We start from the raw sequence: 26882 nt of genomic DNA, 5'->3' as shown, positions 1-26882 counted from the left end.
CCTGTACATGTATGTCCCATCTACCAATCTCCACCCCATTCAGATAATTCGTTCATGGTGCGTCGTTTTTTTTTTTTTTTTTTTTTTTGTCTTAGTGTGAAGTTTCGCAACCGTTTTCTAAACACGTCTTCTTCTGTCACTCACTGAAACGTAGTGATACAGCGAATTAGTCGGGATAGAGAACGCGGGAGATGCGCATGTGCAGCCGCATAACAGCAGCTCACTCGCGTCGTGCATCAAAATCACGTTGATGTGTGCGAGTTGGATGGAGTGGTATTCGGGCTGAGGGTTGTGTAGACGAGAGCTAAATTTTAATAATAGTTTAGGAAGAATGTAGAATATCAATACACAGTACATAGTTCACTCTGGTGTATCATATAATTCTTTGTTGGGCTAATGAAACCTGTTGTTGTTGTTGTTGTTGTGGTCTTCAGTCCTGAGACTGGTTTGATGCAGCTCTCCATGCTACTGTATCCTGTGTAAGCTGCTTCATCTCCCAGTACGTACTGCAGTCTACATCCTTCTGAATCTGTTAGTGTATTCATCTCTAGGTCTCCCTCTACGATTTTTACCCTCCACGCTGCCCTCCAATACTAAATTGGTGATCCCTTGATGCCTCAGAACATGTCCTACCAACCGATCCCTTCTTCTACTCAAGTTGTGCCAGAAACGCCTCTTCTCCCCAATTCTATTCAATACTTCCTCATTAATTATGTGACCCACCCATCTAATCTTCAGCATTCTTCTGTAGCACCACATTTCGAAAGCACATAATGAAACCTAGTAGGTCTAAAATAACAACACAAAATATCCTCTTCCAAATGGCAATACACAATATAGAATAAATACCCTGGCCTTACAATTTGCAGCGAGATACACCATAACAAGTAACAGAACATGGCCCTCGGCCCTCAGATGTCGTGACACTAGCTAGCTCTTGTACTAGAAAATACTCAGCTTATCTAGGATGGATACTAAGCAATACAGCCACTAACCACTCCTTGCTCTACAACTACTAATTTCACCCAACCACCAAGACTTCAACTACTAACCCACACTGACCAACTACCCATGCTTAAATCTAAATGTTCAGTAATCCAGTTGCATGTATGATAAATCAGTCACATAAGACGGTAGAACAGCCTTTAATACACTTAAGTGAACCATTGCTTCGGTAACAACAAAACCCTAGCACAATTAAAAGTCAATGTTTAAAGACCAAAACCAGCGATGAAACAGAAACAATTTTGACTATAATTTACGATAGGTACGCAAATGAAACCTAACTTTTTTAACTTACTAATTCACTTTTTAAGCGCAAATCTTCAATCTCCTTCAAATAACTCTCTATTTACACAAATACGCTTGTCTAATCTTTCATTCCATTTTTTAAAACATTGTTTAAATTCAGCTTTTGAGGTGCTTGACACGCTTTCCTTTCATGTCCGTTTTCATCCTAGGAAGCAAAAAATAAGTCCTATGAGACATGTTCTGGTGAGTGTAGGAATTGAGCGACGGATGTCGTACCATTTTTGGTCAAGACCTGTCGTATAGACAGGGCTGTGTGAGTACGGGCGTTGTCATGACAGAAAAACCAGTCACCTCACTGCCACAAATAGGCCGCTTCCGCCGCACAATTTCGAACAATATTTTCAAAATTTGCAGGTAGAAACCCCAGTTCACCGCCTGAATGGACGACTCTTCTCACACCGAAAAAAACAAATTTCCATTGTCCTAACGTTTGATTTCGCCTGACGAGCTTTCTTGTGGCGAGGCGAACTTGAAGTCACCTGTGATTATTCCTGAAAAAACGTTTGGATCATTTCGGGATTCTTCTTCCAAAGTACAGCATGCTTCCAGGCGACCTTGTTTTTGTTCAGCAGTGAGCAGCCACCGTTTTCATTCCCAAATGTTCTGTCACAGTTCGCTGCACTGAACTCCAAGTCACTCCCGACAGCTCCACAACTTCTTAGATGGTCCGTCGAGATTCTCGTTGGTGATTGCAGCAATGTTCTCAACATTTTCACTGTTTTCGCGCCGTGAAAGGACGACCAGAACAAGGTTTGTCAGCAACTGACCTTTCACATGTTTGAAACGGGAAAACCACTCAGACACTTGAGTTTTCCCCATAGCAACGTTCTTGTGCACCGATCTTAACATTTCAAAAGATTCTGTTCCAGTTTTTCCTTGCAAAAAGCAGAAATTCACCGCCACACGCTGTTCACTAAAATCAGCCAGTGCAAAAACGACAATCACACAAATCACTTGTCATTATAAACTCCGCCGAAACTAGTCCTGCTCTCCTTCGGGAACGGTACTAGGCTTACTGACTCTGGAATGTTCGCTCACTGTGCTCCTAGCAGCAGAATACGGTATTACTAAGCTCTGCCCAGTAAAAAAATAGTACGGCATCTTTTGGGTGCCCCCTCGTGATCAGCACATCCACGTATCCAGCCTCTCCTGAATTACATAACATTCACTATCGCAGGCCCCGCGTGCAACCCACAAGCAAGCCCTTACAGGGCACCCACAAATCTCCGTAGCACAGTGAATTACAATCTGCGCCACTAAATGCACCTCCACACGTTTGTTCATAACACTGCGCCTCGACTTGAACCTATGATCATGAGGCTATATCGACAGCTCCCCAAAGAAATCTGATTGTAATACTTGTAATCTACTGAAGCCGTTGTAACCGAAAACGAATGATACCCATTCACACATCAGCGCTTCTCACACAGTTCGTGTTTTCTTCCGTACACAGGCTCAATAGTGATCGAGGAGAAAAGTCATGTTGTTACTATTTTGTTTCTCTCTAGAAGAATAAAAAAAATATTTAAAAAACCGGAGGAGGAATATTAGAATTCATTTGGTGTACTTTCTCATCAACTTACGGCAGGAATCTGGAGCATTCCACACCATTTTCTCGAACCTACGAGACCACTAAGAAAATTTCTTTAATTAATTCATGATGTCAACGAAATCATTTGATGAATTACACGTGGAGCTAAAGAACCGTCTTCAACGCCAAGATATATTTAACAAGGAATGTAATCAACCGTGTAGTGTATTATAATTTGACATGTATTTAACCCTTTCAGACCTGCATTTTTCTGGGGGACGGGAAAATTTTTCTTTATGTGGTAATGCTCTTGAGTGATCTATTAGTGATTTTGTTTGCAAGATTAATACAGATATATGTACTTGTTTTCAGAACATACTTTGTACATTTGGCTTCATTTGGTGGACTAAAATAACTAATTACGAAATATTCTCTATTGTAATAGACAGTAAAATGCTAAATCAATAATTACCGTGCAAAATAACAATACACAATTATCCATTCTACTACATTGACTTGCTGATACTTTCATAGTGATGTCCAGCAGTTGGAAGCACATGCGCATGATAAAAAAAAAATTAAAAAAAAGTGTGACTAGGGCCTCCCGTCGGGTAGACCGTTCGCCGGGTGCAAGTCTTTCGATTTGACACCACTTCGGCGATTTGCGCGTCGATGGGGATGAAATGATGATGATTAGGACAACACAACACCCAGTCCCTGAGAGGAGAAAAATCTCCGATCCAGCCGGGAATCGAGCCCAGGCCCTTAGGATTGACAGTCTGTTGCGCCGACAACTTTTTTTTTATCTCATTTTGGTTGCTTTTGTTCGTTGCATCTTCTCGGGGTGGACGTCGTAAGACATCTTTTTAAGTTCCTTGTTGATCGATTAACTCTGTTTTTTTTATTACAGAGAGCAACTAAACCTCTGACTGAACACGCTGAGCTACCGTGCCGGCTAACTCAGCTACCGGGGACGGACATGCGAATGATGAAAAGATTGAACATTCACAAATGTGTAACTCAGGTTTCCATGGGGAAAAACGCTTCTGTTGCAGCTAAGACACAGCTGATGTACACAGTTGTAACAGAACGTCTGAAAGGGGTAAATAAATATCATCGGTTATTTTTTTAATTTGCAAATCATTTCCTTTCAAATTTCCTCAAAATCGCGGTTAGTTTACCAGTTGTCATAATGTACTGCGTCTCTTATTCGACAAAAATGAGTTTTTCAACGATTAGTGACGTCAAATTCATCAATTTTTAAGGCCAGCAGCATAATATATTTCAGACGACACGATTATTAGCAAGATGCACCAAAATAGCTGCTTATAATAACTAATCTTTATTTGCGATAGACTGTTTTGGAATTTATCGTCATTTTCAAGCTCCTGCGAATGCAATTTTGGTGAGAACGGGTATAATTGTGAAATTAACATTAAAGTGACTATATTGTACTCACGTCTAGGCTGGTCTGACGTCCAGATTACGTCGTTAGTGAACTGTCTTACAACTGCCACTGGTTTGATATGATTTTAATTTACATAATTATATTGAAAATAATATATTTGACAGTAGTTTGGCAGTTCAACTCTTAAGACGCTATATGTTTACCAGTATTATGCAGATGAACAATGATATTATTTTATTAACTACAGCTTGTCACGATTGTCTTTCATTGTTGCACCTTTTGTTAATCCGTGCAGACTCTGGACTTTATTTTCAATTGTATCAGCAGTGTGATTTTGAATTTTCAAATGAAGAAAGAAGCTCGACTGATAATTTTAGCTGTCTTTAATGTGTCCCTTATATCTGACATTAAAATTTATTCGTGTTTGACCAATGTTAAAGCTGTTACAGCTGCCACATGTGATTTTATATATGCCTGGAGCATCATACTTGGATGTTCTAGTGATGGCCGAACGTTGTTTTATTGAAAAGTTGTTATCGATTCGAAATGGTAATTGAATATTTGTGGCTTTAAGAAGTGCATTAATTTTGTTGGAGATACTGCCAAGGTAGGTTGTTGATTTTCTTCTTAACGCCTGGGCCTTGGAGACCATACATTCCTCTTCCATTGCTCTCTGTCCCTGGCTTTTGTAGTCCATTCTCCTTACTCAGGTCCATTGCCACCGCGTCCTCGTCGATGTCATCCTTCCATGTGGTCCGTGGCCTTCCTCGCTTCCTTCTGCCCTCTATGGATCCAGAGAATGCTACTTTAGGTAGTCGTTCCTCCTCCATCCTAATTAGATGTCCGGCCCACATCAGTCTCCTCCTCTTCATTCTTTGACTAATATCAGCCTGTTGATATAGCTCCTTCAGTTCCTGGTTTTTAAGTAGTTCATCTGCTTTTCTAAATGTGAAGCTTTCTGGTCCATATACAGCTATTGGCAGAATTACACTCTGATACAGCCTAAATTTGAAGCTTCTGGAAGTAGCTCTACTGGATAACACATCTCGTAGGCCAAAATAATATTTATTCATTGCTGCTATCCTCGTTTTAATTTCAATTTCCATTTTATTCTGTTCATTGATGGTGCTTCCGAAATATTTCGATGTGTCTACTCTTTTAAAAGTGAGATTATCAACAGTCAGTGGACTACCATCATTGGGTGCCTTGCTCACGATCATGGACTCTGTTTTTTCCTCTTTAATTTCTAATCCTGCTTTCCTTGCAATGTTTCTATAGGAACTTGTCATGAGTTATAGTTCTCCTTTGTTTCCACTTATTAGGACAATATCGTCCGCATAATCAAGACGATGTATTTTATTGCTACCCATCTTCACTCCAACTGGGTTTGCTTTTTGGTGTTCTCTAACTATCTTTTCTGAAACCAGATTGAAAAGTATTGGAGATAAAGGATCTCCATTGTCTACGGCCTGTTCGGATTCGGACTTGACACTCCCTTGACACTCCTGTATTTGTCTTTACTTTGCAGTAGGTTTCCTCCAAGCACATCTGTACTAGGCACATTAACTTTCCAGGAGATTGAAACTCTTTGAGAACCCTGGTTATTGTGCTCCTGTGTATGCTGTCGTAAGCTGTTTTGAAGTGAACAAATACCATGTGGACGTCAACGTTATGTTCCCACGCTTTCTCAGTTATCTGTCGAAGTGTAAAGAGGTAACCACAAGTTGACCTGTCTCTCCTAAAACCACACTGATAGCCACCTATAATTTCTTCAGCTAGTGGTATCACTCTCTGAAGTAGACACTGTAATAGGATTTTGTAGGTTACGTTAAGTAGTGAAATTCGTCTGTTATTATCACAATCCAGAGGGTCATTCTTTTTTAATGTGGGGAAGATTATGGCCGTTTTCCAGTCTTATGTTGATAAGGATCTTATTTTTTGTGTAGGTAATGTTTCTCGAGTTAGGCACATCTCGCTGTATACTGCGTTCTGCTTTGGTGTTTTACACCTGTAGTATAATTTTGTGATTGTTTTGGGGTCAAAGTCATTTGTGTAAGCTATATAACGAAGTGCTTTCAGTTCTTTTTCAAATGCTGTTTTTTGTAATGGTAGGTTATTTAAACTATTAGTCATTGAAAAGAAGACTGCTAGTTTATGAGCCATTGGATGAAATGGATTGGCATTTATAATGTTCTCAGAAGTGATGTTCTTTCTATAGATATCAAAGGCGTGGTGATTACTATTTTTTCCGATTGTGCGCTATAGATAGTTAAAGGTATTGTCTTTTTCAATGTCCATAGTGAAATTAATTTTAGGGTGTAGGTGATTGAGATTTTGATGGATATTTTCAATATCTGCGTGGGTGCCATCTATCAGAATGATGATGTCATTTACGTACCTAATGTACCTGGTGGTTATAATTAAAGTTTCCCTATTTATCACGTTATAACACGGAAACTAATTACCGTACAAGTACCAAAGTATTATTGTCAAGGACATGGGGAAGAGAAATAATGCAGTACCAAATCTGTTGAAACACTTTTAATGTGCTGCTACGGTACGTCGTACCATTACTTACCGCTACCATTACTGCTACGAAAGGGGCTCGGTATGGCGGCAATCAGTGTCCAGAAGAGTCTGAAAGCGGAGGATTGCACTCTGCACAGCATAACGAAGCATGTCCGTAGGTATGCTGGCCACCTCCCTCGATATACTTCGCTTCAGATAAGCACACGTGCGAATATTTCCCTGCTAAACACTATCCTTCAGGTAGCCCCACAACTCAGGGAGTGGGTATCAGGAGACAGTGCTGGCCAAGCATTTGGAGACGATCGACTGATAATACGATCGTTTCCAAACGTGTTTCGGAGAAGCAGGTGAACTTCACGAGCGATTTGCAGTGGGGTCCCATCTTGCGAGAAAACTATATGGTTCAATGCGTCTCTCTCCAGTAGGATGGGTATGACATGTGGCGAAGCATATCGCAGGAACACTGGCCAGTCACACTGCACGTCTTTGGTCCTTGAGCGCCAACCTGTTCAAAATACAGGGTGATTCAAAAAGAATACCACAACTTTAAAAATGTGTATTTAAAGAAAGTAACATAATACAACCTTCTGTTATACATCATTACAAAGAAAATTTAAAAAGGTTTTTTTTCACTCAAAAACAAGTTCAGAGATGTTCAATATGGCTCCCTCCAGACACACGAGCAATATCAACCCGATACTCCAACTTGTCCCACACTCTCTGTAGCATATCAGGCGTAACAGTTTGGATAGCTGCTGTTATTTCTCGTTTCAAATCATCAATGGTGGCTGGGAGATATCCTTAACATTCCCCCATAAGAAAAAATCGCAGGGGGTAAGATCAGGGCTTCTTGGAGGACAGTGATGAAGTGCTCTGTCACGGGCTGCCTGGCGGCCGATCCATCGCCTCGGGTAGTTGAGGTTACGGACAGATAAGTGCCAATGTGGTGGTGCTCCATCCTGCTGAAATATGAATTGTTGTGCTTCTTGTTCGAGCTGAGGGAACAGCCAATTCTCTTTCTGGATGCGTGCTACATTTTCATCACTCGTTCTCAGCCGTCCAGAACTTTTCCCTTTGCACAAACACCCATTCTCTGTAAACTGTTTATACCAACGTTTAATACACCACCTATCAGGAGGTTTAACACCATACTACGTTCGAAATGCACGCTGAACAACTGTCGTCGATTCACTTCTGCCGTACTCAATAACACAAAAAGCTTTCTGTTGAGCGGTCGCCATCTTAGCATCAACTGACGCTGACGCCTAGTCAACAGCGCCTCAAGCGAACAAATGCACAACTAAATGAAACTTTATAGCTCCCTTAATTCGCCGACAGATAGTGCTTAGCTCTGCCTTTTGTCGTTACAGAGTTTTAAATTCCAAAATTTGTGGTATTCTTTTTGACGGTGACACGTTCACCATACAGAGGAGCTTCATGCACAGTGACTGGAGGTGACAATCCCCACACTCGGCAATTCTGTGGGGTCACCTCATCCGTCAGAGAAAAATGTGCTTCGTCTGTCCATAGGATGATCCGGCACCAGCCCTCGTCAACTTCAATCCTTACGAGAAAGTGGAGAGTGAAGTAAACATGTCGTTGTGCGTCCTGCGGTGCAAGATGCTGTATTATTTGGATCATGTACAGATACCATTTGAGAATGGTTCGAAGCACTTTTCGTACAGTGCACCACGGGATGTACAACTGTCGTGACACATCACGCGCACTGCCCGGCGATCGGGAATTGCGCGCACCGTTGTCTGCCATAGTAACAGCTATTTCATCAACCACTTGTGGTGCAACCGGTCGTCGGCCTCTTCATGGAGCGACGCACAGTTCTCCAGTTGATTCGGAGAAAGAGGACCCTTCCGTAATCCTTTCAGAGGGCAATATTCTCGAATTGCAGCTGCGGCATTACTATTGTTTTGGTAATAGAGCTTCGCCAATAATGTACTGCTTCCTTTGACACGTCAACAAGTGTACTGCGACTTGTCAGGTGTGTGAGGCTATGAATCACGATGACTGATCACGACACGTGTTGGCCATAGATGGAACTGATGGCGGTGTGACGCATGGAAATCGTACGCCCCATACTCTGGGCATTAATGCTACCAAGTTTGGTTCAAATGGCTCTGAGCACTATGGGACTTAACATCTATGGTCATCAGTCCCCTAGAACTTAGAACTACTTAAACCTAACTAACCTAAGGACATGACACAACACCCAGTCATCACGAGGCAGAGAAAATCCCTGACCCCGCCGGGAATCGAACCCGGGAACCCGGGCGCGGGAAGCGAGAACGCTACCGCACGACCACGAGCTGCGGACAGGACACGTATTCGCACGTTATATACAGCTGATGAAACCCTTCGTTTCGAGGGAGTTGTCGGTGCATTACTGTTTCTATTAGGCACCGAATAGATATCGAAGGACCGTTTCACACTTGTCGTCAGCGACCGAAACAGAACCGAAACGAATGGAACCGCATACATGTGTAGCGGGCCTCAGAGTGTTGTCGATGTGACCACCGGTAGCACTCCGCACCCAGCTCCGTGAGACCCCTCGTACGTTGCTCCTCGCACTCCGGGCTGGTTCCAAAGAACCTGACGGAGACATAGTCCGTCCGAACTGATAGACGGGGTGACATGCGGCAGTCAAATGTTCCCCAGCGGAAGCACTCTGGCGACATCAGCGCCACATACCCAGGATCATAATTGCTTGCGTCGTGGAAAATAAGTGTGTCGTTCGACACTGCACAGCGGTTTCCAGCCTTTTATATGCTGGCCAGCTCTACTCCACGGTAACTAGGGTCAGTTCCGCCTCACTTTTATAAATGCTCCTCTTTTACAAATGGAACAATTGGTGTTAAAGCTCTTGTCTTTTCTTCAGACAACCTAGGTTCACTGTGTAGAGTTCCCAGCTGCATCGAAAGCTTCACGTTTTCTTTAAGATGTAAGGTTCCTTGAACTCTGCAGTTGCATTGAGAGTTGACAAAACTTCCACTATTCCTAGCCGTTCATCATTCAGTCTGATCCACTACACTTTTCAAATATGTACATTGGTGAAATTCGCATTTTTTCAGCAGCTGCCTAAGAGTCGTAAAAATCATGTCCTCGCATAACGGTCACTGCGAATGGTGTTGCGCTCGTAGATTCAGCGATGAGGCTGTCCTAATCGTTACGAACTTTACACAGCGTTGGGTTCTTTCGTTTCTCAACGTGAATAAAGTCGCAAGACATAAATTGATTTTTTCACCAAAAACATGTGTTTCATTTCGATAAAGTATCCCTTTTCTGTTAGGTAAGTAAGGGATTCTATGTAAGTAGTTAGCTATAACTTCATAACCAGAATGATGATTTTTATCGATACGAAATTCGTTTCAATAGTAAATCAAACGCGTTAAAGTACTTTAACATTGCTTTCAATGACTCCAAGCCGCAGAGCAAATGTTAAAATTACCGTCAAGGTCTGTAAGTCGTGCAGGATACGGTGGCCGATGCCCAGTGCCCAGTTTTCGTCCAAGGAGCTGGCCGAGTTCATTCGTTTGTTCAGAAGGGCAGGCCCGCAAACGTTTGCCACCTTTCGGCCTGCCGGCTATGACAGAGTCGACGCGCATGCCTTGAAATCTTTCTCAAACGATTTTACAGAAAAAAATTGGTAAAAAAATTCATTTTTGCATTACTTGTAGCTTTATACAGGGTGTTACAAAAAGGTACGGCCAAACTTTCAGGAAACATTCCTCACACACAAAGAAAGAAAATATGTTATGTGGACATGTGTCCGGAAACGCTTACTTTCCGTGTTAGAGCTCATTTTATTACTTCTCTTCAAATCATATTAATCATGGAATGGAAACACACAGCAACAGAACGTACCAGCGTGACTTCAAACACTTTGTTACAGGAAATGTTCAAAATGTCCTCCGTTAGCGAGGATACATGCGTCCACCCTCCGTCGCATGGAATCCCTGATCTGCTGATGCAGCCCTAGAGAATGGCGTATTGTATCACAGCCGTCCACAATACGAGCACGAAGAGTCTCTACATTTGGTACCGGGGTTGCGTAGACAAGAGCTTTCAAATGCCCCACAAATGAAAGTCAAGAGGGTTGAGGTCAGGAATTGGCCCACCTCTACCAATCCATCGGTCACCGAATCTGTTGTTGAGAAGCGTACGAACACTTCGACTGAAATGTGCAGGAGCTCCATCGTGCATGAACCACATGTTGTGTCGTACTTGTAAAGGCACATGTTCTAGCAGCACAGATAGAGTATCTCGTATGAAATCATGATAACGTGCTCCATTGAGCGTAGGTGGAAGAACATGGGGCCCAATCGAGACATCACCAACAATGCCTGCCCAAACGTTCACATAAAATCTGTGTTGATGACGTGATTGCACAATTTCGTGCGGATTCTCGTCAGCCCACACATGTTGATTGTGAAAATTTACAATTTGATCACGTTGGAATGAAGCCTCATCCGTAAAGAGAACATTTGCACTGAAATGAGGATTGACACACTGTTGGATGAACCAGCCGCAGAAGTGTACCGGTGGTGGTCAATCAGTTGCTGACAGTGCCTGCACACGCTGTACATGGTACGGAAACAACTGGTTGTCCCGTAGCACTCACCATACAGTGACGTGGTCAACGTTACCTTGTACAGCAGCAACTTCTCTGACGCTGACATTACGGTTATCGTCAACTGCACGAAGAACTGCCTCGTCCATTGCAGGTGTCCTTGTCGTTCTAGGTCTTGCCCAGTCGCGAGTCGTAGGCTGGAATGTTCCGTGCTCCCTAAGACGCCGATCAATTGCTTCGAACGTCTTCCTGTCGGGACACCTTCGTTCTGGAAATCTGTCTCGATACAAACGTACCGCGCCACAGCTATTGCCCCGTGCTAATCCATACATCAAATGGGCATCTGCCAACTCCGCATTTGTGAACATTGTACTGACTGCAAAACCGCGTTCGTGATGAAAACTAACCTGTTGATGCTACGTACTGATGTGCTTGATGCTAGTACTGTAGAGCAATGAGTCGCATCTCAACACAAGCACCGAAGTCAACATTACCTTCCTTCAATTGGGCCAACTGGCGGTGAATAGAGGAAGTACAGAACATACTGACGAAACTAAAATGAGCTCTAACATGGAAATTAAGCGTTTCCGGACACATGTCCACACAACATCTTTTCTTTATATGTGTGTGAGGAATGTTTCCTGAAAGTTTGGCTGTACCCTTTTGTAACACCCTGTATATCAGGTTCATTACGTGGTGCCCATAATTTCGTTAATGATCATAGTTATTGTGATATTTACGTGGAAGTAAGACACTGCGTGAAATGGTTCAAATGGCTCTGAGCACTATGGGACTTAACACATGAGGTCATCAGTCCCCTAGACTTAGAACTATGTAAACCTAACTAACCTTAGGACATCACACACATCCATGCCCGAGGCAGGATTCGAAACTGCGACCGTAGCAGCCGCGTGGTTCCGGACTGAAACGCCTAGAGCCGCTCGGTCGCAGCGGCCGGCACACTACGTGAAATTCGGAAAACTTTGCAAAGGAAATTAGGGGTCGCTGTGATTTTCGGCTGGTGCGTATTACATAATATACAAATAATTAAATCTTACCACAGTAACGTTAACGCGAACGTCTGTTTTAATAAAAGCAAAATGTGAAACTTCCCAGTAGTTTAAAACCCTATGCCGGACTGGGACTCGAAGCCGGAACTTTGCCTTCACATACAAAGAAGTTAATGTCTGAGCACTGACGAAGGAGCTGTGAGGGATGGTCGTGATGTGCCTTTCGGCAACATTGGCTAGTTTCCAGAATGAGATTCTCACACCTTTGCAAAGGCCCCGAGTTCGAGTCTCGGTCAGGCACACAGTTTTAACCCGCCAGGAAGTTTCGTATCAGCGCGCACTCCGCTGCAGAGTTTAACATTGGCTAGGTTCTCTTTTCGAGATTTAATCTACCAGGAAGTTTCACTTGTTGTGACAAAATCTTATGCTTCTTTAATGAAGCATATGATCCCTGTCTGTGCGGTCGTTTAAAGTAATCCCAAGAAAATGTCGACAGAGGCCGAAATCTGCTGACTGTCTGAGGCATATAGAGCTTTGTTAAATAATTACAACCTCGTAAAGGAATCATTACGGCACTTAATCTAATACAAGTTGTGAACTGCGAATCTTCAGTCACTGTCTTAGGACTCATTGATAGAAATGGGATCTAATGTAGCAGTCTTGTGACCTCCGAGCTCCGACAGTATGCGACGGATGAAGTAACTCAGTCGGAACAGACCCTGTAAGAACGTGATTGGTGCTGCCGGCAGCCTAAGTTACACCGTGCAACAAATTTTCGTTGAAAACTTAAAAAGTACTTAAATTTAGGGTTTATTTATTTTAACTTAATACGGTAAAAAGTAGGCATTAAAAGGAATACTTAGCTTCACGAACATGTGTCCCGTTCCAAACCATGACCATACATACTTATTCAAGTAGCGATATACTGTAGAAACATTTGGTATACGAAATCTGTTAATAATTATAAATCCTTAGGGTGAAAAATCACCCGAAAGATATGAAATCACTAACGCTGGTGAAATTCAATAATCAACAACTAACAAAATTATGAAATTAAATGAAAAAAAACTAAAAAAATATTCTAACAGTCATTAACAGTTTCTTGTAAAAATTATTCAGCTTACATAATTAACACATTAATTTATAATGAATAATAAAAATTACAATATATACCGTACATAATATTTCGTACTATAAACACTTTTATTATCGTCATTGTTTTGACCTGCCATTTTGAAGCATTCTTTATCAGTCTCGCGTTTCCGCTTCGCTTATCGCTTGTAAGTTACATATGGAGCAATCCTATCAACAGTCGATAAACAACCAGCCAAAAATACCACGAATTCACATCCCTACACACATCATTTCCATGACAGTAATATCCTGATGAAATCGCTCGCTACGTTCGTCAGAAAGAACTCCACAATTTTTAGGGAGGGAATCGTGTTGCGTATGAAGGAAGCGTATTTTCAGAACCAGGTGACAAGGAGGGTTTTCACAACATGACAACAATTCACCCACAATAACTCTGTACTCTCTTGGCTTCTAAAAAAAATCTTAACAAACGTTGTTAAAACTTTTACTTACAGCCTTTTCATCGCCATGAAATTACATCAAATTTCCTCTCTCTGAAAAGTTTTCTCATCTGTGTGCCAACGAAGACACCATCTTGGATTCACTCAATCGTGGGAATTTTTTCCGTCGATAGTACAACGACTTTAAGGTCATCACGACTCTGCCATTTGATTTCACTATACTTCATGACTTCACATAAGCATTTGGTTTTTATACAAGACTCTTCCATGTGAACAGCATATCCTGTTGGAACTGAGAAAACTTCATTGCTAGTAAGGAAAAGTACAACTTCTTAACTGTGCAAAGAAGAGTCAATGAATAGTCTCCACTCCTTAGGATTATCCCAGTAACTGCAGTAAAGATTTTTATATTAATGCCTGCAAAAATTGTGTCATTTTTTCTCTATTCCGATAAACTGAAACATTCTCTTTTCATGGTAGGACATAATATTTCTATAGGCACGATGTTAGAGGTTTAGTTCCATTTTTTGGAAAATCCAAATATCTCTTACGAGGTCACTTAGCTGATTGCCGATTACTCTGGATCACTTATCGTAAGATGCATAAGTTTTTAAATATTGACCGACTGAAGCTCTAGGCCCAACAGCATGGGCGTACGTCGACGATGTTCTACGCCCTGTTTTCTTGCCCTTCAGGGCAATCCATCCTGAGCTTACATTTCAGTATAATAACGCCTGCTCGCACACGGCGAAAGTTTCTACTGCTTGTCTTTGTGCTTGTCAAGCTCTACGTTCGCCAGCGAGGTCGCCGGATTTCTCTCTGATTAAGAACGTTTGGAGCATCATGGACAGGGCCCTCCAACCATCTCGGGATTTTGACAATCTAACCGCTAACGGGTGAATTTAATAGAAGTTGGACAATATCATTCAGGAGTACAATTAACAACACTTATCAATAAATGCGAAGCCGAATAACTGCCTGCGTAAAGACTAAATGTGGATCAACGCGTTATTGAATTGCCCAATTTGTGAATCTCTTACTCTTGAACAACTAATCCAATTTTTATGTGAAATTTCAGTCATTTGTTTGTTTGTATATGTACAACTACCGATTTCCGTCCCATTCGGATAATTCCTTTATGGTGCGTCACGTTTTTATTTTATTTTATTTCATTTGAGTGTATAAAGCACACAGGGATCATCTTTGGACATATGAATGTACCTACTGATGAAAATGCTCTCTCTTGAAATCTTTGCCTCGTCCGCATATAATATCAGAGTAGGAAAACGGTAGTTTCCTTCACATTGCTGTGACAACTTTTATGAAAATTGCATTCTCACCACAATCAGCGATGACAATCGCAACAAATACAGTCGAAATTCACTAAACAACTCGCTGCGATCACGTTTAATGCTCGCGTTAGCTGCGGCATTCACAGCAAAGCGCACTGAACGTATTGAACAGTCATTGGCTGTCCGAGCGTACGTGACGTAGGTGCGCAGAAGAAGCCTAAACTCGACCGCCATCGTTCTCGACTCTGAAGTATAGTAGCCATTGAAGACGGACAAAACAGCACGATATTTTTAGCCCTTGGAAACGGACAAAACAACACTTTCTTTTTTGTGTGGCAAGGACCTCCCTTGGGATGGAACGGTCGTCTGTTAGCTGGCGCCACTTCGGCGACTTGCGGGTGGATGGGCATGAAGCAATGATGGGGACAACACGACATCCAGTCCCCGAGCACAGAAAATCTACTACGCGGCCGAGAATCGAACCTGGGTATTCTGCCACGCTGACAACTCAGCTGTGGAGGTGAACACACGAAAAACAGACTTCTTTAAATTCAGTTATCAGCCTTTAGCACTGCCTATTCCTAATGCGCAAATAGATGTATGATCCTCGATTGCAACACGATTTTTTGTGCAGAGGTTCTAAAAGTTAGAACCACCAAGAGAATATGGCTCTGAGCACTATGGGACTTAACTTCTGAGGTCATCATTCCCCTAGAACTTAGAACTACTTAAACCTAACTAACCTAAGGACATCACACACATCCATGCCCGAGGCAGGATTCGAACGTGCGACCGTAGCGGTCGCGCGGTTCCAGACTGTAGCGCCTAGAACCGCTCGGCTACTTCGTCCGGCCCACCAAGAGAATACTGGTGGGTTTTTGTAGTATTCATTCACTTATCACTTTCGGAGAAAAGCAGCCAACGGTGGACGGACTTAGTTTTCTTTTTACTTCGCTGTTTAATTTACTATTTGGATGTTATGAATACTAAAACTGAGGGAGTCGATTTCTATGTTTATCACAGAAAAAACAGGAATAAAAAACCGAAAACTGGTTTTTCGGAAACTCGTTATTTCAAGCGGTTTCAACATTTAGGCTAAACTGGGGTTTAAAAAACGTGTGTAACCAAAAACAGGTTGTTTCAGCAATAATCGCCATCCCTGACGAGGGCCCAGGAAGTCATTTTTCGAACGGTATTGTCTTCAGGCACAAAGAGTGCTAGTGTCAGCCAATTAGTAGCCCCATACTTCCCTCCACACTACTCTAGATTTCAACGTTATTTTTGTAGTAACTGCAGCTTTGAAAAAGTAACAACTCTTCCCAGATGATCTGATGGGAGACAGATCACCTTCGCCTGTCTGTTTCCAATATTTTATTTATTATTTACAGTAAAAAGAGCAAACACAATTCAAATGCAGGGCTGTGATTCGTTGATTTTGTTTCCAGGTGGGTACCATCGTTTTAGGTGAACAAGGCAGCGCGGGCCATTGCACCACGGGGTGCCGCCGGCTTTTACTGGAGCCACGCTGCCAGTGGAATTTCGCCGCGTCCTCTTCTTTCCGCCTTTTTAAAGAAGGCTGTTGAGCCCGTCCACCCACGCCAAGCCTCACCGGGCGCTTGCTATCGGTCTCCGTCTGCAAACTGATTTTCTTGTTATCATAGCTCCTCACATTAAACTAGCTGTTTCCTTTTTTTTACTTGATCCGTTCCATACAAGGCTCATAAACTGACGTACTTAGGAACCTCGAGATTAACATCCATGTCACAGACACTAATGAACACGTCAGAGGATGACAATGAGCGGAGTGCAGGTATAACACCAGCTTTGTAAGAACGGCGCTGTTGGATGGCGAACGTGTGGTGTTGTTCAACATCCAGCACAATAAGCCCTTTATACATAGTGTATGTCAGTCGTGTGTTACGTGTATCTGTTGAACTTAGATCTCTGCAGTGCGTGTGTGTACCGTGTGGTGCGATGTTTGTGTCATATCACGACGAAAGAAGGGAGAGGAAGACACGTAGCGCGGTCACGTGGTCTGCTACTTTCGAATAGTACCAAGGAGCAGCCGGGCTTATTGTTCCCATCAACAGTGCCACTACATGAGACACTATGGAGAGACCTCCGACTTTTATCCAGATCATTGTTGTGTAGTGGAGAAGACAAGATGAAAGCAACGGTGTTCGCGGATGACTTGATGATCTGGGGAAACAGGGAGGAAGACATTCAGGAACAGCTAGATGCTTGGGAAGGAGCTACGAGGGGCGTTTGAAAAGTCCGTGGAAAAATAAAAACTACTTACGTGTTTGGGGTAAACCTTTTTTATTTTTCTTCATAGTCTCCTTTTAGACTTATACACTTCGTCCAACGTTGTTCTAATTTGTTGATCCCTTCCGAATAATAGGAATTGTCCAAGTCCGCAAATAGTTGCTCCAATCACCTCCTCGTCTGAATAAAATCTTTGTCCCGTCAGACATTTCTTCAAATTTGGGAACAAATAGTAGTTCGAGGGAGCCACGTCTGGGATATAGGGGGAATGTGAAACGAGTTGGAATCCTATTTCCATTAATGTTGCGACCACAACTGCTGAGGTGTGTGCTGGTGCATTGCCGTGATTGGAAAAAGGACCTTTTTGCGGTCTAATTGCCGGCGTTTTTCTTGCAGCTCGTTTTCCAAACCGTCCAATAACGATGAATAATATTCACCTGTAACAGTTTTACTCTTTTCCAGATAGTTGATGAGGATTATCCATTGCGAATCGCCATAACCTTTCTGGCCGAAGGAATCGTCTTCGCCTTTTTTGGTGCCGATTCTTCCTTGGTAACCCATTGTTTAGATTGTTGTTTGGTCTCAGGAGTATAGTAATGTATCCATGTTTCATCCATAGTGATCAAACGACACTTAAAGTCCTGCGGATTCTTCCTGAACAGCTGCAAACAATCCTTGTAACACTTTACACGATTCCGTTTTTGGTCAAGCGTGAGCAATCGCCGGACCCATCTTGCGGATGGCTTTCTCATGTCCAAATATTTATGACAAATCTTATGTACCCGTTCATTCGAGATGCCCACAGCACTAGCAGTCTCACGCACCGTAACTCTTCTCTTCTGTCATCCATCACATATCATTGATTTTATGAATGATTTCTGGAGTCGAAACCTTCACAGGGCGTCCAGAACGTTCAGCATCACTTGTGCCCATATGGCCACTCCGAAAATTTGGAAACCACTTATAAACTGTTCTAATCGAAGGTGCAGAGCCACCGTAATGTTTATCAAGCTTCTCTTTAGTCTCCTGAGGCGTTTTGCCTTTCATTAAGCAATGTTTAATCACCACACGAAATTCTTTTTCGTCCATTTTTTGACAATCACTCGACTTCCTCGATTCACACGAATACCAAACACAAAGAAATAGGCCAATATGGCTGAAACTTGATGAGCGATCTTTCCATAGATGCTACTAACGAAACATGACCTCGATATGAGCCGGTGGTATCATCTCTCGGACTTTGCACGTTTTCAAACGCTCCTCGTATGACACAATATGGAATGAAATCTGACGTGAACAAATGTGAGATTCTGGTTACAACTAGAAAGAAAGATAGAACAACAAGCGGAACAACGACTGGAGGTGAGCAACCGAAGAAGGTGGAAAGTGTCAAGTACTGCGAAAGTGTGACAGAGGAAAATGGAAGAAATGAGAAAGAGATCGGTGAACATGCCAAATGTTGGGAACCTGGTTTGGAACAAAGACGTCGCTCAGAAAAGCAAAGAAGTTGCTTCATCTCAGCAGTGACCTATTCACCTGAAACATGGGTAATGAAGAACAGAGATGTAAGCAGATTACCGGCATATGAAATGAAGTTGCTCAGAAGCAGGAGGGGGGTAACAAAGAGAGACAGGAAAAGGTAAATGAAATAGTGAAAGAGGATCCCTTGCAGAGCAGGATAGAAACATCAAGGCTAAGATGGTATGGGTACTTAAAGAGAATGGAAAACAGGAGGATTCCCAAGAAGGTACACGAAATGAGGATGCAAGGGAAACGACCAAGAGGAAGACCAAGGGACAGATGGCTGAAAACTGTGGGGGAGTGAGTTGGGAAAAGAGAAGAGGACTGGGCCAAAGTGAACACAAAGTGAAACAGGACTAGATGGCGAGGCATGTGTTCAGAACAGATCCAACCTGGTGCTGGAAACTGTTCAAGATCATGATGATGATGACATTGGGGTGAAGTCTGCTGATCCACCTCTTCTCCCGTTGCTGTTCAAATACCAGTGATGCTAGCTTATTGCACTACCGATATTCGGCCCGGCCACACCCCAAGTACAGCGCAGCGACATAGTCGTGCGTTATCAACGTCAGCTACCGAGGCAGTTAATTTTACAAGTCTATAATGGACATGTGCGATGACAAAGAAAAAAGAAGCCGAAAACTAACTGTAACGAACACACATAAAATCCGCCAAAACTACGGAAATCGCTTGATCAAAGTTGAATAAACATCATATAAAATTTTTTTCGTGGCCACTGACTGAGACCGACCCCGTAATAAAATTCGCCGACACGGAAGTTCTGGCCGTAGAGAAGCACTATCACACGCGCTTGTTCAGAGAAGCTGTAGAAATACAAAAACACGAGAACAGTTTCAGCAAGCAAGAGGAAAGCCTTAAGGTAAACGGATCCTGGCTCCCCGTACTGCAGCGAACGACCGTCGCAGGTAGCGAGAGGAGAACCACACCGGATATGACCGCGGAGAAGCCCTCGGACGTTGGCGCGCCAGGTACATATTGTCTGCGGCCGCGAGCTCCGCTCCAGCTCACCGCCGGCAATGGAGGGTGAAGCTTTGACAATGCCAGCCACTCGTGCTGGCGAAACGTCAGTAAAATTAGATGAACGTCGGCCGAAGAACCCGAGACAGGAGCCAATAGGCAGTTTGTCATCATATAAAATTGCCAAACTTGGAGGATAGTTTCAGGGAGCACAGGGACATTCCCGGGCGCTATAGGATGAAAACCCAACGAAAATTCTCAAGGACACCCAGCATATGGATGTTCGAACGTAAAAGTTCATGGTAACGGTAGAGAATTATCTAGTGAGACTACGTAGATTGGGATGTTGCGAGACAAATGGAAAGAGTAACGTGGGCATTTTGAAGACATAAATTATAGGGTCAATGTGAGAAAATACTACAACAGAAAAGAAGGGTGTGCGAAGCTAATTAACAAGAGTCTATTCATAAAGAATTTTGCAATAATATCTGAAAGCGTTGGATGCAGTGCCGCACCAAATAAAAAATATTGAAATAAAAAGAAAACTTCGCTTAAAATGGAAAGCTTAAAGCAATGATTTCGCAACGAAATTTAGAACGCTTAAAGAAGCACAAACGAGATATCGCTGCGTCTTTAATCAGTGAAACCGTAGATAACTACTCAAGCATAAGGCAAGTACAACTACAATGGTATCCATAAATCAAGTAATAAAAAACGGTATCTCAAAAAGCTTTATCTAGAATGTAAATAAACATAGATAAAGTGAGGAACGCATGATACGACATGAATAAAATAAGTAAACATGACTCTAGGTCAGGGTTTCCAAAGCTGTGTTCTTCGGGACACTGGTGTTCCGCAGCATGTGAATAAGTGCTCCGCGAAAAACTATTAATAACATGGCGTTGTTTTTTTCAGTATTTTGGAACATACTAATATATTTTACATTTTGTTGTGATTACTTTGATATTAGTTACGATTTCAAATTGAAGTAATCAATGAACAAAACAAGTTTACATCATTCTTAAAAATTTTATTAACCTTCAAAATAAAGAAGGTGTTATCAAAGTTCTAAGATTCTCAAAGTTTTCAGAGGAAAAGTTTGAGAACGTCTGCACTAGATAATAATTTGTGTTCAATCCGTGGTCTCGTTTGAAACGCAAGAAACGGTATATCAATGTGAGTTAGCCCAAGTGTCTACGATGCGCAAAATTCGCTGAAACTACAAAAATCGCTGGGTCAAAGTGGAACAAAAATACGTATAGGAAAATTTCCAGGTAGCGCTGCGAAATTTGTGGGCGAAAATTCACAAGGAGACAGCGCAGCAGCACAACACCTTCAATGATGTGTCTTGATATTATTTGTGGTGTACGTGATCTGCATGGGACATGACGCCCACTAAGATTCCAACGCTGCTCTCAACGCCAGTAGGGAAGTCTCAACCTTACGGCATAAGGTTTACATAGCGGGGTCGATTGCGTCCGCCATCCACAACCAGCATTAACCGTCCTGTATTGACCAACCATTTGCAAGAACTACGGAATTCCATTCCAAAAAGTGAGATCCGGCACCCGTACAACGCAAACCATGCACGTTTGCATGCTTACATTCAACATTCTTGTGGTTACACGGGTTATTAATGTACCATCATTTCACACTTGCAATGGCTTATCTCACGCTTACATTAACATGTGATCTTGCAGTGTTAAACACTTAAATATGTTACCTAGCCAAATGTATTTCCGAAGTTTCATTATTCTACATTAATTACTTTTTGGTGCTCCCATGTTTTTCTATCGGTGTAAAAATCCTGTTGATATACAGGTAATTTTACTTTTGTCGAGAACAGTCACCGTTCAGTGGTGTTGGCTACTTTCTTGTTGGTCTTAACTGCTCGTTTACTGTTGGTTGAATGGTTCAAATGGCTCTGAGCACTTTGGGACTTAACATCTTAGGTCATCAGTCCCCTAGAACTTAGAACTACTTAAACCTAACTAACCTAAGGACATCACACACATCCATGCCCGAGGCAGGATTCGAACCTGCGACCGTAGCAGTCCCGCGGTTCCGGACTGAAGCGCCTAGAACGGCACGGCCACCGCGGCCGGCTACTGTTGGTTGAGTTCGTCGTTTTAGTTGGTCGTTGACTGTGATATTGATGACACAAAAGTTGTCTGCTACATATGTCATTCCGTACGTGCTGTACTAGGTATGTACTGCCCGCCCCGGTAGCCGTGCGGTCTAAAGCGCTGCTTCCCGAGCGGGAAGGCGTGTCGGCCCCCAGCACGAATCCGCCCGGCGGATTAGTGTCGAGGTCCGGTGTGCCGGCCAGTCTGTGGATGGTTTTTAAGGCCCTTTTCCATCTGACTCGGCGAATGCGGGCTGCTCCCCTTATTCCGCCTCAGTTACACTATGTCGGCGATTGTTGCACAAACAGTCTCCACATACGCGTACACCACAATTTAATTACTCTACCATGCAAACATTTGGGGTTACGCTCGTTTGGTATGAGTCGTTCCCAGGGGGAGGGGGGGGGGGGGGGGCCAATGGGGGCCGAACCACACAATAAAACTGGGTTCGGTGTGGGGCGGAGGTGGGGTGGGTGGACTGCTGTGGCATGTTGTGGGGTTGTGAGCCAGGTTGTGAGCTACTGAGGGCTATGGCGGGACGAAGCCTCTCTCTCGTTTCTAGGTCCCCCGTCTAATACACAATACACAAGTTTATACTGGTGTCAGAACAATATTAGTGATCCCGTACTGTGCGAACAATTTCAACAATTGAAAATTTAAAATGTTCCCGGCGAATCAACTGTTCAAAGAGATTTCGGGATTGCAGCTGATCATCGTAAACTTCATTCCACGATATTTCGGCTGGACAACTGCCAGCCATCTTCAGGTGAGCCGAACGAGGACTAACGAAGGCGTGTTCCGCACCGTTTTATATAGTGCGCTGATGGTACTGCCGCGTATGCGTTGCTGTCGCGGAGGCAGAAGGACCACACCGCCAAGCGGCAGCTGCCCTCGCTGATGGAACTGCAAGACTCAGCTGCCGTCCGTATTGTCGTTGGCCACAGCTATCGAAGCCCTCTGGCGTCTTCGTCTCGAGCAAATTTCGGAGGTGACGGGATTCCACACGTTATTCAGTTGGTAGCCACTGTCACGGTTCATTAGATTTTCCGCGATGCGTATTTCAACGGATTCCTTGATAATGGAGTCTCTAAAGGCTGTTGCTGTGGCCAAAATCGAAGTTTTGTCGTACTCCATTGAATGTCCGTTGGAAATACAATGTTCCGCAACTGCAGACTTACTGGGTTGCAGTAGGCGAGTGCAACGTTGATTTTCCGTACAACGCTCTTCCACTGTACGCGTTGTCTGTCCTATATAGGCCATACCACATTTTATAAATTCCCGCCTTCTGCAGCAACAAATCATCATTCACCGATCCTAGCAGATCTTAAATCTTAGAAGGTGGACGAAAAACCACTTTCACATGAAAATTATTAAGAATCCTCGCTATTTTGAAGGAGATATTTCCAACAAAGGGAAGAAAAGCTACGGACTTGGCTGGCGCGTTCTCCTCTTTATCCACTTCCCGGTTCCTGGCTTTAGTTGAGAAGGCCCTGTTAATTTGTCAGGGTGAGTATCCATTGTCTCTGAGCGCCGTCCTCAAACGTGCAAGTTCCTTAGGCAAATTCTCTGCATCCGACATCGTATGTGCCCTGTGCACACACTCGTGGTTTGGAATGGGTGGTGACAATTTGATGAATGCAAGTACAAATCAGTGTGAGTGGGCTTACGGTAAACAGAATGTCCCACCGAGCCGTCACTCTTCCGTTTAACCAAAACATCGAGGAACGGAAGGCAACCATCTTTCTCTAGTTCCGTAGTAAATATTCTCATGGATGGAGTTAATATGATGAAAAAAACTCCATTAACTTTTCTTCTCCGTGGGGCCACACTAAGAAAGTATCATCGACGTATCTCCAAAAAACAGTTGGTTTACAAACCGCTGATTCAAGTGCTGTTTCCTCAAAATCCTCCATAAAAAAAAGTTAGCCACCAGAGGAGACAGGCGGCTGCCCATGGCGACATCGTTAGACTGTTCAAAATATTCCTGGTTAAACATAAAATAGGTTGAGGAAAGAGAATGTAGAAACAAAGCAGCGATGTCCGATTCAAACCGTTGACTGATTAGCGTCAAGGAATCTGCAAGAGGTACTTTTGTGAAAAGGGAAACTACATCAGAAGTCACTAGAAGATCCGAACTACTTAAGTGGAGAGCCCCCAGGCTGTTGATAAAATCATCAGAGTTCTGTGTATGATGTGAACATTTGCCAACCAATGGTCTCAGCAAAGAAGCTAGATGTTTGGCTAAATCATATGTGGGTGCGTCAGTATTACTCACTATAGGCCGTAAAGGAAGACCTTCTTTATGTACTTTAGGAAGATCATACAGTCTCGTGGTACGCTGCCATGTGGACTTAGTCACCTGATGGTCTCCAGAACTAAGGAGGAGGAGTTCAAAAGTGCACACGTCTTTCGTTGCACACGTGATGTTGGGTCTTGATCAGTCTACTTGTACGTAGTGCCACTAAGTAGACTATACACCTTCTCCAAATACAACCTACGAGGTAACAAAACGGTAGAATTACCTTTATCGGCCTCCAGCACCGGATCTTCTCGAAGGTTCCGTAGTGCAGCCCTTTCTTCAGCAGTTATATTACTGCGTTGGGGAGGAGCTTTCAGGAGAACCCGACCAGTTTCCCTTCTTATTTCTTCAGCAGCGTCCATAGGAAGGCGACGTACAGCTTGTTCAACACCACTTACGAAACTTATAAGAGGTACTGCACTTGGTGTAGGTGCATATCTCTTAAATTTGCTCGAGACGAAGATGCCAGAAGACTTCTATAGCTGCGGCCAGCGACAATACCGACGGCAGCCGAGTCTTGCAGTTCCACCAGCGAGGGCGCTGCCACTGGGCGGTGTGGCCCTTCTGTCTCCGCAATTGCAACGCATGCACGGCAGTACTATCAGCGCACTATATAAAACGGTGCGGAACACGCCTTCGTTCCCCCACACGGATCCTGTATGATCTCATTCCTTTCCCCCATCTGCTCCTATTCCTCGAACATATCCGCATCCTCTACACCTCCCGCTGTCTTGCACCCCCTCACCCCCTGGTTGCTCCTCTCCTCTCCCATCCCCGCCCCCTGCCACGTCTTCACCATTGTGTCCCCCCTACCCTCCATCTCTCCACCCTACATCTCCTTTCCCAAGGTGGCTTCCATCATCTCCCCCTCCCGGATGCTGCCCTCTCTCCCTCCATTTATCCCTCCTATCAACTCTGATCCTCACTCCTCCTCCTCCTTTCCTCTGTCCTTTCCCTGGGCTCCCTCTTCCTCCCCCCTTCCATCCTGTGTTTTCTCCCCGCCCAACCTCCCCCTATGTCCCTTTCCCCCCCGCCCCCCCGAGTCCTTTTGCATTCCCCTCCTCTGCCTTCCCCACTCCCTGGCCCGTCTGCTCAGCACCCCCCACCCCTCTTATGGGTCCTCATTCTCCATTGGCTTCCTTCCCCCCTCCCACCCTTCACTTTTCCTCTCCTTCCCCCCTTTTTTATTTCTCCGTCATCTGTCCTGTTTCCCCCCCACCTGCTCTCGGCTATGGTATGTCATATTTGTGCCAACTTTTTAGTGCCGTGTTTAAGTGAGTGTTCAGTGTTGTGCATCTTTCCACAGTGTTGCGAACAGAAATCATGCTGTCGCTGGGTGTGCATTTTATGTCTTGCGAACAGAAACCAGACTGTCGCCGTGTTTTTTTAACTGTCTGTCTGTTATTTTTCTGCTTCTTGTGTATTTTCTTAGTCTCATCAACCTTGTGTTTTATGTTTTAAGTTCTAGAATTTTCTGCCATTTTACCTTTAAGTCACCGATTTTATCGCCAACTGTTATTCTTTATTATCTTCATCTTTTAACACAAATTCTGTAGGCTGAAGAGCGGCGTAGTAAGCTGCTGCCAGCGACAATACCGACGGCAGCCGAGTCTTGCAGTTCCACCAGCGAGGGCGCTGCCGCTGGGCGGTGTGGCCCTTCTGTCTCCGCAATTGCAACGCATGCACGGCAGTACTATCAGCGCACTATATAAAACGGTGCGGAACACGCCTTCGTTCCCCCACACGGATCCTGTATGATCTCATTCCTTTCCCCCATCTGCTCCTATTCCTCGAACATATCCGCATCCTCTACACCTCCCGCTGTCTTGCACCCCCTCACCCCCTGGTTGCTCCTCTCCTCTCCCATCCTCGCCCCCTGCCACGTCTTCACCATTGTGTCCCCCCTACCCTCCATCTCTCCACCCTACATCTCCTTTCCCAAGGTGGCTTCCATCATCTCCCCCTCCCGGATGCTGCCCTCTCTCCCTCCATTTATCCCTCCTATCAACTCTGATCCTCACTCCTCCTCCTCCTTTCCTCTGTCCTTTCCCTGGGCTCCCTCTATTGAAATTCAATAAAGAAGAAAAAAAAAATGCCTTCGTTAGTCCTCGTTCGGCTCGCCTGAAGATGGCTGGCAGTCGTCCAGCCGAAATATCGTGCAATGAAGTTTACGACGACCGGCTGCAATCCCGAAATCTCTTTGAGCAATTTCAACAATGATATAAAGACTCATTACTCCAGCGGAAAATGATGGGCTTGATATTCCGCTACGATTTCGGTAATGGCTTTAATGTAGTAGCGTTATCACGTACACTGCACGACATCCTCAACGCCACATTCTGTCTGAAAGACATGTCCAACAAGCTATTTCAGCTACTTGCAGTCACGAAATTGCGATGTGTCTCTGGCTCAATATCTGCATGTCGAATTATGGAGGAGTTAAAAGTCCATCGACTTGAAGATGATACTAAAATTATTCCTTTAATAACAGTATA

The sequence above is a fragment of the Schistocerca serialis genome, chromosome 8 (genome assembly GCF_023864345.2).
Source record: "Schistocerca serialis cubense isolate TAMUIC-IGC-003099 chromosome 8, iqSchSeri2.2, whole genome shotgun sequence".
NCBI lineage: Eukaryota > Metazoa > Arthropoda > Insecta > Orthoptera > Acrididae > Schistocerca > Schistocerca serialis.
This window is presented reverse-complemented; position numbering follows the sequence as displayed.